A 12,032-nucleotide genomic window follows, 5' to 3' on the forward strand; every position below is an offset into this window, starting at 1 on the left:
AGGAAGAGGGTTGGAGGAAGAAGAGCGAGGATCACAGTTCATTTGTCATCGACCGCTCAAATTGATTCCCCAAATAGTCTGACCCAATTCAATTTTCAGACAAATTACCCATAGCCATGCCCAAGGTAAAAGCGTTCAGTAGTGATTTAAACGCTCTTATATTCTTTTACATAGGGTGTACAAGCTGACAATCATTTAATGCACACATTTTTTTTGAGCAACCTTTAATGCACACCTTGTTGCACCAAATCTATCTCAATGGTTACAAACAAAATCACCCACAAAACCATTTTTCCTCCTCTGTCAACCGAATTTGACGTGGCCCGTGACCTCTCACTACCGAAAATAAACCGAACCGAACCAATTTTATGGTTTTTATGGTTTCTGGTTTCGGTATGGTATGAACTTTTCATACCGATTTGAACTTGGTTTTTATGGTATATACCGGAAAACCGAACGGTTAACCGAATAAACTGAAGTAAAAAATAAATTTATATTTCTTGAGATGAACAACCATACAAGTTGTCATTTTTTTTGTACATGAGTCAAATGCACTACTAAGCACAGAATTTTTTCTTGTAACATAGTCATTTTTGTATTTTTAAAATGCTAAGCACGTCCATAACCATCAACAGATGAATCAATGCATGCATATATACTTATATATATAGTCATATACTATTTGCGTAGAATAGTATGTGTTTTGAGTCATAAATTTGCTAATTATTATTACGTCATTTTCAAATTCGCGTCAACTTTGGTTTTTATGGTATATATCAAAACCATACCGAAATAATTTGGTATATACCAAAACCAAACCCTATTTTAATTTCATATCATATTTACCGAAGTATTAATACGGTACAAACTGAAAAACCGTATAAATCGAACCATGTAAACCGAATAAACCGAACGCACAGGGTGACCTCTCACTGTCAACCCACCGCCCATTTGTCCCCGTCAACTGCACGGACAAGATTTCGGCCACCACCACACAATTGACAATCTGATTTCCCACCTCAAAATACACGCACAACTCGTACTGGTTCTACGTATATGTACACTCTCTAGTACGATCTGCCCGGGTACACGTGTGGCCACCACATTGTTCCCTTCCATGCGCGCACGTACGCGCACGATTGCTTCGCCCTCACGCCGCTGCCACGCGCTTCGGCTTCGCCACCGTCTGGTACGGCGGCGCCCACGCCTCCGCGTACGGCGCCGGAGCCGGCCGGCCGCTCCATGCCTGCGACGGTGCAGCCTGTGCGTCCGACAGGCGCCACACCTTGACCGACCCGTCGAGGCTCCCGCTGTACACCACGAACCGCCGATCCCCGCCCGAACCGGCGGCCGCCTCCTCGTCCATGGCGACGCACTTCACGGGTCCGGTGTGTCCGGCCAGAACGCTCAGGCAGACGTGCTCTGCCCCGTCGCGCCGCCAGACGCAGAGGGTCCGGTCGGCCGAGCCGCTGACGACGACGTTGCCGGCCACCGCCAGGCACATCACCGCCATCTTGTGGCCCTTGAGCACGCCGCCGTATCTCGCCTCGCCGTCGACCCAGTACCAGTAGGTGACCAGCCCGTCCGACGAGCCCACGTAGACGACGCGGTCCTCGGGCGACACGGCGATGGCGGTGACCGCGCTCTCGCCCTCCCTGAGCACCTTCTCCAGGACATGCTTCGTCGCGTCGCCCTTCGCGGCCGTCTCCCGCCGCCACACCTTGACGGTGCCGTCGGCGGACCCGGTGAACACGACGCTGTCGAACCCGGCGGCGGCCACGGTGTTCACTGCGTCGTCGTGCGCGCTGACGGACTCGAGGCACTTGGAGTCCGACACGCGCCACACCTTGAAGGTCCTGTCCCACGAGGCCGAGTAGAGCAGCCCGGCGCCCTCGTCGAGGCTGAGGGAGGACACGGCGTCCGAGTGCCGAAGCCACACCGCGCGCTGGCGCCCCTTGCGCTGCGTCTCGACGTAGCTGGTGGGGTTGACCGCGCTCTTGAGGTAGTCCTTGAGCTTGGGGAGCGAGCCCACCTGGCGGTGCACGGCGGGGTTGTCCGCGTCGGCGCGCCACACGCGCACCTTGCCGTCCTGGTGACCGGTGAAGATGCGGCCGTCGTGGGCGACGACGATGGCCTTGACGAGGCCGCTGGCGGTCCTGAACCCGGCGAGCTCGCGCTGGTCCCGCCACACGCGCACGTTCCGGGAGTCGGTTCCGGTGTAAAGAACGTCCCCGGTCGCCGCCAGCGAGTAGACGTGGCCGTCCTCCTTGACCAGCGACGCGATGAGGCCCGTGGCCCCCGGTTCCGCGACGGCGCCCCCGGCGCCGAGGCCCGGGAGGTGCGCCCACGGCGACCTGGGCGTGGGCGGGGTGGAGGAGCCGCAGTAGCGCGACGGCGAGGCGTCCCCGTCCGTGGTGGGGTAGGACGAGCAGCTGTACCCGTCATCGTCCGACACAGAGGCGGAGGAGGAGGAGAAGGACCTCGGCGAGCATGCGGCCACCGCGGCCGGCTCCGGCCGGAGGAAGTTGAGGAGCTTCTGGTGGTTACCCATGGATCGATGCCACAACAACTCACACGAGAAACGATGGATCAGCTGGTTGATTTGCGTTGCGCCGAGCGGCTGGGTCCTTTTTAAGGTGAGGAAAGGGAGCCGAATATGGAATGACCTGCGTCGGAAGGAAAGCCGGCCGGGACCGAAAGGGAGGAGGAGAAGAAGCTTGCGAGGTTGGAGAAGACGAAGGCGAGCAGCGGCCGTATATATATCGCGTGGAGACGCTGAGAGACAGAAGCGAGAGCTATGCCGTGGGAGCCACGACGGTCCGACAGGTGGATCCGGATCCATCCAAGGGTCTGATTTGATTGATTATTTTCCCTCCATTTCCTTTTAATAAAGGAGGGTTCTGCTTTCTTGATTTTGTCGGTTTATTTGATTTATTCATTATTGGGAATGGGTCACCCAACAGTGGGCACGCGGCGAGCGCTGCTTCGGTGGCAGGACTATATATTGTGCCGTTCATTATTGGATGGTTTCGTCACTTCGATTTATTCTTAAAGAAAGAAAAATTTCGTTGTTGTATTTTCTCCCTTTTTTTAAGTCTGCATATAAGGTTTGATCAAAGTCAAACTTTATTAACTTTGACTAAATTTATAAAAAAATAACAAGATTCACAATATGAAATCAATATTGTTAGATGCATCATGAAATTAATTTTCATACCATATAGCTTTAGTATTGTAGATATTGATATTTTTTTAACAAAGTTGGTCAAACTTTATAAAATTTGATTTTAACTAAATCTTATATGCAGACAAAAAAAGAAGGATGGAGCAGCAACTGTACTCCTGAGTGTAGTCAATTGGATAAAAAAACTATCAACCATTCGGTTACAATACTGCTAGTAATGGTCAGGCTCGTACTCCCTCCGTTTTTATTTACTCTGCATATAGAGTTGACTGAAGTCAAACTTTGTAAAGTCAAACTTTGTAAAGTTTGACCAAGTTTATAGAAAACAATATAGACATTTATCATAATAAATTTATACATGTGAAAGTACATTTAATAATAAATCTAATGTTGTTGATTTGTTATTGTAATATTTTTGTATATAAACTTGATCAAAGTTTGTAAAGCTTGACTTTGACCAAAGCTAATATGTAAATTAAATAAAAACGGAGGAAGTACGTCCTCAACTGAAAATATCGACACTCCACTAAAAAAAACTTTGTTGACACTCCACTAGAAAAACATGCATCGCGCAGTGCTAAATACGCGAGCTTGAGGGATCGAAACAGTAGATAGTTTCCTTCTCTGTTGGCGTGCTGGTTTGAATGTTGGATCGAGTGACCAATTTGGTGGGCGGAGCAGCAACTGTACGAGTATTCTTTTGTTTCATATGACTTCACGTTGCCCAAGGCCATAATAAAAGAGCAAAAGCAGCACATGCATCTTTAGGCTTTAGGCAATTGGGGTGTACAAGTGGTGCATGCCCTTCTCCGGACGGGCAAAATCGGCTGGGAGAACGGCGGAAAGGCCCGCGGCTCGTCTCCGTCCGTGAATGCAAGCGTGTGGTGTGGTGGCGCCACCGCCATGGACCATGCCGCACCGTACGTACGTACGTACGTGTCAGCAAGGACGGCGTGTGCGAGTTGCTTCCGGGGACCAAGCTTTTCCATAACGAATTGAACATGTGGGTTATGGATGGGTCGCATGTGCGTGCTCATTTCATACTACCACATCAATAAAACAGCAAGTATCACACGCTTTGCTTTGTTTACGAGGGGACGTATCCTGAAGAAAGCCCTTTTTTAGAACAAAAGTGACATTAGCTTAAGTTTGAGAAGTACACGGTGCTTTTAAGCAAGTTGTTGAGCACTAATTAATTTTCCATTTTGCCAGCGTTGTACATGCCTTACCTGTTTGTAACATATAGAAAGCTCAACTTGGCCATATTTTTTTTCTCCACTAGCAATTTGTGTACTCCCTCTCTCTCAGTTTACAGGGCGTGCGCGTACCCCTAGATCGTCAATTTAACCAACCTAATACAAGTCATATATTACAAAAAATATACCAATATAAACTTCAGATGTTCTATTTTCAGAAGGTATAATTTTTGTGTTATATAATTTATATTAGAGTGATAAAATTGGCAACCTAGGTATACGCGTAGGACTTGTAAACTGTGACGGAGGGAGTACCTACCAATTATTGACCACGTTTTAATTTTAGCCCTACAAAGAATTATATTCGCAAAAAATGTTATTAGATAGTAAGAAGCACTATAAAATCATGTGGCATCCAAACAAGTTTATCAGGAAAAAAACCCACAAAACATGTCGTCAGAAATATTGCAAGTGACCAATGTTTACTACAAAATCTGGTAAAATAGACTAAAATTATCATGTAGCCCAATTAATGCATAAAGCTTCGAGTTGCAAAGTTAGTGTGTAATTAAGGATAATTTTACAGTGTTTCAACTAACTCATGAGCCGTAGTATTAGAGTTGGAAGGAGAGTTAGATCATTTGGCTTATGCTAACTCGTCTCTTTTAAATTTATATACTGTATATAAAGAAAATTAGACCACAAGGCTGTGGTTTCCTTCTCTGTTTATTAGCGAAAAATGAATGCTTGCTTGCTTGATTGATCTAAGAATTTATATCGTTGAAAACAATTTGTCTATAACTTGAACCTCACATGGTGTCCAATAAAAAGACATAGGAATAACACGTCTTATTTGAACAATCATCGGGGGGAGAAGGTCCCCATCTAAATGTATTACTCATAGAGAGCCACGAGTGGCCAGATTACAAAGTGTTTTTTTTTTTGCGAAAAGGACCAAATTACAGAGTTGTACTAGCGCGGGAGTAGATCTACCATGTTGTTTATAAACTACCTACCCCGGCGGCAAAACACATCTGAAGAACGTAGAAAAACAATTAAGTGTAAAAAAATTTCCTCTTGGAGAGTGTGTTACTTGTTTATTTGCAAATATTTTACCTTTTTTGTAAGAAAATTTTCGGTCAATTCATTTTCAATCATAGCAGTATAACAAACATCATAAATAATAAAAATTACATCCAAATCCGTAGACCACCTAACAACGGATACAAGCACTGAAGTGAGTCGAAGGCACACCGCCATCATCACCCCTCCCTTGCCGGAGCCGGAAAAAACTTGTTATAGTAGACAGTCGGAAAGTCGTCATGCTATGGCCCAAAGGACCAGAGCAGTAGAACAACAACTGTCGCTGATGAAGACTAGCGAAGATTGGAAGGATCCAACCTTAAAAAACACAAACGTAGACGAAAGGACAAATCCGCCGGAGAGAAACCTTCACATGCCCACCCACGATGCTAGACACACCACCGGAATGGAGACTAGGCGAGGGTAATCCTATTTAATCTTCAGGGAGACGCCGCCGTCTCATCTTTCCGAGCAGGACACGAACCATAACAAAACTCAAAGGAATGTCTAAAAACAGAGCCCTTCCGCTGACAAGAGTTGGGATCCACAGCGCCGCCTTGGCTCTAAGGTCACTGAAGATGAGGCGGACCGGCGGCGACGCTGGCGAGAGGCAAAGGAACCCTTAGCTTTTCTTTGCAAATATTTTACTTATTTACAATATCAATTAAACAACATGATATATTTCATGATAGGTCTGACAACAATGATTTGTTATGGTATAAATGTCAATAAGTTTTTCTGTAAATAAATTGATCAAATAGAAATATTAACTCAGGAAAAATCTTTCGAAGAGAGCCGCTGACCTTGGTTGTCAGATATAAATTCTTAACACAGCAAACTAATTTTTGCCATAAATGGTGACAGTATGGGGACGCAGATCGGAACGGCACTTTCATTTTCCTTTCAGCCCGCGCGCACCGCCGGATCCGTGAGGCAGGGGATGGCCAAAACCTGCGGCTCACCTGCATGTGCCGGTCGAGGCCGACCAATAATATCGTTAACCCGTGCAATCTGTGGCCCGGATACATTTCGCAGCGTCCACATGCTCAGCTGGGTGGCGCCGTTCTTCGTATTCTGAAGCCTGCGCAATAACTACCCACGCTGTGTAAATATGCTCCCTTTTTTTCATAAATAAAAAAGAAATCCTTGTGTTGCTCGTGCTCTCTCTCTTGTAGTAGTAGGCATAGAAACAGAACGATCAAACATCTTAACTTGATTTCATCAGCAACATATGTGCAATAACTTCGGCTAGACATCATTGTTGCTCTCATCAGCCACAGCAGCCGTATGGATCAGCGCTCCTGCAGTAATACGTACTCATCTTTTTAGGGTTAATACGTACTCATGTTGAAAGGTAGACGATCATCTCTCCTTAGGCTCGATCGATGGGAGTATGTGTCGTTTCTCTAATTTGCTTGTACGCCATATATTGGAGTAAGAAAGTAGATGTTCGGTCCACGATCTAGTCTAGCTCGACGCAAAAGCAACCGATCACGAGGGCGGAAATAACAACCAATATATCGATCCTACCTTAGCTATCCCAGCTCGCCACTACTCTGTGTCATCTCTCATCTGTCTTAGTCTCGGCTCGTGACCAATTTCCCGTTTTTGGCGCGACGGCTCGGACCCCTGCAGCACACGGGGACACCTGGCCCGTCGTCGCGCGCATATAGTAGGCGACGTCAACGTCGAGGCGTCGTCGCGCGCCGTTGGTAGGTCTGCTTTCATCCGTCCGTCCGTCGCCTTACGTGCAACCGCCACGTTGCGTCCATCGCGCAAATGTGTGCTTGTTTTGTGCTTCCCTTCCTCTGGTGCATGCATCTCCCACAGGCCAACACGTTGTGCATTAGCGTATGCAAGTCAGCGTCTAACCCGCCAACGTTGCATGGCTGAAGCGAGTGAGCTTGCACATCACATGCATGCAGGATTGGGATTCTAAACCTAGTTCGGAAATGCTTCTAGACCCCCCTCTCGCTCTCATCCGTTAACCTTTCCCACTAACTAAAATGCACTAGACACAAAAACGTGTTGAACAAAGCTGACCATCAAAAAGAAAGAAGAAGATGGGTCGTGTACAATGAACGCGGCCAAGGTAGGTCTAAAGCGCATCAAATCTACGTACGCTCTGTTATAACTATCTGAATATAGGACTTCCACGTTAGATTTCAAGTTTTTTTTTTTACTTTTGAAAGTTACACTCGATTTCTAGCTAGGTGATCCTTTGATCCTTATCCCGATCGAGCTAATCACTGCAATTCATTTTCAAAGAAAAACTTGCACCACGGTGACGTCTGATTCATGTGATAACATATTTAAAACCACGCTGCATATGTACGATCCAAAAAAGCGATCTAGCAGATCGCCAGCTAGTACCATCGCTCGTTAGTTTACTCTCCATTCACTGACTGTCTCCATGCATAGATCTCCCGACGTAAGCCTATATCTCGTGACATGCACACACATGCCACATCTCTATTTTCTTGGTACCAACTTACGATTTGGCGGTAGCCTTTGCGGCGACGTGGATCCTTCGATTAGTACTTGTCAATTAACGGGGGACAAGACCATAATCAACTCAAGTTTGTACTGTACTTAAATGGCGCTGGCATTGACCCTTTGGCCTTGGCCATGTGGGTCGGCGTGTGCCTAGTAGCAAAGATCTCATAAAGATTAAAGCGGCAATCTAGAAGTAAACTGGATAAGATATGCACACTGGTAGAAAAAAGGCCTTTAGTCCCGGTTCTGGAACCGGGACTAAAGGGTCGGTACTAATGCCCTGACCCTTCAGTCCCGGTTCTGATTTTTTTTTGAATTTTTTTATTTTTAAATTTCTGAATTATTTTAACCTCTAATCTCTAATCACCCCTCATCACTGCTCAATTTAATCTCTAATCACCCCTCATCATTTCAAATCATCTCACTTCCCGAACGGCCACCCATCCTCTTACTACTCCAGCCTGAGCACGCTTAACTTCCGGGTTCTATTCTCCCTCGTTTCCAAATCTGCACTTGTTGTTTTCCTGACAATAGTAAGATGTCAATCCTATTAACCCTCAGGAATTTAGCTTGAGCATGAAGTCACATATTTCACTGTTTGAGTTTAAAACTATTGTTCTAAAAAACAATAATTTTTTAGTAACACTAATATTTCTTGAATAAGTAGTTTGACCATTGTTTGACCACAGTTTGACCATAGTTTGACCAGATTTGACCAAAATTCAAAAAAGGTGAAATAATTATTTAATAACACTAATATTCTTGAATAATTATTTAGTAACACTAATACTTCTTGAATAAGTAGTTTGACCATAGTTTGACCAGATTTACTGAAAATTTAAAAAAACTGAAATTTGAGCATAACTTTTTTTCCTTTTGGAATTTGAGGATTCTACAAATTTGCAAACAGGCCGTAGGCGGTCTCCATCGGATGTAACTTTTCGAGTAGATGATTTTTCATATAAAAAACTTTTTAATCCGAGTTCGTATGCAAAAGTTATGCCCATTTTACAAATTCTAGAGAGATTTTGTAAATAAAGTCGAAATTCATATTTGTAAATTTTCCAACGACTAGACCACATATCACATGTGAAACTTATTTTATTTTTATTGACATTTCCATCATTTTCTTTTGTTTTTTTCTAAAACTGAAAAGGCGGTCGGGGGGGGGGGGGGAGTTTGAAAATGGGACGAATTTGAAAATGGGACCTTTAGTACCGGTTCGTGCCATGAACCGGTACTAATGCCTCAAAGCCCATTAGTTCCGGTTGGTGGCAGCAACCGGGACTAAAGGTCTAATCTTTAGTACCGGTTGGTGCCACCAACCGGGACCAATGGGCATCGCACCCTTTAGTCCCGGTTCGTGGCACGAACCGGGACTAAAGGGCCCAGGTGAACCGGGACTAATGCCTTAGCCGCACGAATCGGGATAAATGCACCCATTGGTCCCGGTTCTGGACTGAACCGGGACTAATGGGCTTACCCGGCCTGGACCAAAGCCCCCTTTTCTACTAATGGCATGCCCGGTATAGTACTTGACACAATGATGCATATTATTATAAGCCAATGCGATTGTATTTATATATACATACATGATGAGTGACGCAACTCACTTCTCTGTCACCGGATTAGGAGACTAATTAAGCAGGGTTCTTTTTTCTTTTCTTTTGTTCTTGTACGTAGCCGGAGGAGGCTAAGCAGGGCTCTGCCATGCATGTAAGAGAGAAAACACAATCGAGAGCAGCGTTGCAGCGCCGAGCACCAGTACTCTCTATATTTGACTTTTTTAAATTCGTATTTTTGAAGTTTCAAAAAAATGTGAAATTATTTCCCAGGATGCATATACACATACCCGTTGCAAGTTTCGGTACAAATCTCGTTTTGTTTTGGACTATAGAAAAAAACAAATTTCTGACAGTATATAGGAGAAAAAAGATGCCATTTTTGTCAGAAATTTCTCTTTTTTGTATTTCCCAAAATACAAAGTATTTCTTCTCTAGATTTCTACCAGTCCTTAGGAATATGTGTTCGTATTCACATATTTGTTTTCAGATTCTTTTGAGCATCGAAAGTGTGTTTTTCAAAAAATTCAAATATCAAGAGCAATGAAGCTCGGTAGCTGCAGGCACTTGTCGAGACACAATCACGTCGTCCAGCTTTGGTTAGATATAAAGTGGAATCACGAGATCCCAAACAATAGCCACTCCTCCTAGGCTAGCCAGCACCGGTGTCGAGTCCAGCAAGCAAGCAGGCCATGCGTGCCACTATCAGCTTTGGGTTACACCATTATCCATCACACGTTCTATTCCATCCATCAGCTTTGGGTTACACCACTCACCAGTCTATCCATCCCATCAGCTTCCATGATCTGTCTGTCTCGCCCGTGACCTAATTCCAGTTCCGGCGCGACGGCTCAGCTCTACCGCGGAAGCGGGGACACCTGGCCCATCACCGTTACGTAACGTCCACGTCGAGCCGTCGCCCGACGTTGGCAGTTGGGTCGACTTTTAGGGCATGTACAATGCATAACCTCAAGGTGATGTCTCGCATGTCATGTAGGATCGGATATGACGTAAAGTAGGTTCGGATAGGGAAGCGGGATCCTCTTCAAGAGGTGGGTGCTTGAAGAGAAAAAATATGATCCGGTGACAAAAGCTGAAAAGGTTGAGCGAAAAGTAGAGATGCATGTGTACTAGAATATTTATTTTCTATTTCTTAATGAGGCTCACTAGTGATAGCTTGCACTGGAGAGAAGAAATTAATATAGGTACCTCAAATTACTTTTTGTCATGGGGCATATGGATAGGACATATGTATCCATATGCTACCATTGTACATGCCCTTATGCGCGCTCCTGCCACGTTGCTTCCATGGAGCTTTCTGTTTCTGGATCCGTTAGCCAATGGTCCGTGGCGTGATTTGATGCAGCCACTACCCAGGTTACCACGCTATCGTCCAAGTTTATGTGGTATGGGCAATGGCCGGCCATCGAGCATATATACGTGCAAATGTGATCGAGTACGGTGAGGCGCTCCTGTCAACGTTTCACGCGCCACCGTTGCATGATGGTCGCGAAAGGTTTGTGCGCACATGCATGCATCAACTCTATTATTTGTCCGCAATCATACAACTAGGTATTGGTGTCCTCCAGTGTCGTGTATTACTCCATCCGTCTTAAAATAAGTGACTTAACTTTATATTAATTTTATGGGCCTGTCTATGTCACATCTAGATGTGAGATAATATCTCACATCTAAGATGATGCTATTTTTTTTATTGTCCAGCCAAGCTGTTGTTTTATTGTTTGTTGGTTTTCTATCCGGCTCAGTTTTTGAAAAAAAAAAGGACGCAACTAGGTATTGGTGTCCTCCAGTGTCCTGTATTACTCCATCTGTCTTAAAATAAGTGACTTAACTTTGTATTAATTTTATGGGCCTGTCTATGTCACATCTAGATGTGAGATATCTCACATCTAAGATGATGCTATTTTTTTTATTGTCCAGCCAAGCTGTTGTTTTATTGTTTGTTGGTTTTCTATCCGGCTCAGTTTTTGGAAAAAATAGGACGCGAAACAATAAAGGCGCACGCGCCACGTGTTGAACTTCCAACCTCCTACTCCTGCACACGCACTTATAGCCACTATACTAAGGACTATTCTTGTGTAACCACAGACGCAAACATTTAATAATTCGGTCAGCATCAGATCTGGTCAGTGGTGACTAGCTGCGTTTTCCACTTTTATTATTTTATAATTAATTTTCTGTAAGGAACAAAGTTTGGTAAAAAATATTTCAAAAAACATGTTCATGAATTTATATATTTTTTCAAATTATGAAAAATGTTAACGAATGCCAAAAAAATTCTAATTGCGGTGAACAATCCATTAATATATGATGATCGCTTTCTGAATACACACATTTTTTTTTCAATATACGGTGAACATTCTATTTTGATATACGGTGAACTTTTTTATATATGATGAACTAAAAGCGAACTTTTATATATACATTGAACTAAAAGCAAATAGGAAAAAAACAAAAGAAACGAGAAAACCAAATAGAGTAAACAGATAA

The 12,032-nt window shown here is 44.5% G+C and overlaps 1 pseudogene; it reads right to left on the bottom strand.

Annotated features, from left to right (window-relative positions):
* Positions 1-805: 805 nt before the first annotated feature.
* LOC125550605 (protein JINGUBANG pseudogene) lies at positions 806-2,744 on the bottom strand (annotated as a pseudogene).
* Positions 2,745-12,032: the final 9,288 nt, after the last annotated feature.

The sequence above is a fragment of the Triticum urartu genome, chromosome 4A (assembly GCF_056163025.1).
Source record: "Triticum urartu cultivar PI428250 chromosome 4A, HENAU_Tu73, whole genome shotgun sequence".
Taxonomy (NCBI): domain Eukaryota; kingdom Viridiplantae; phylum Streptophyta; class Magnoliopsida; order Poales; family Poaceae; genus Triticum; species Triticum urartu.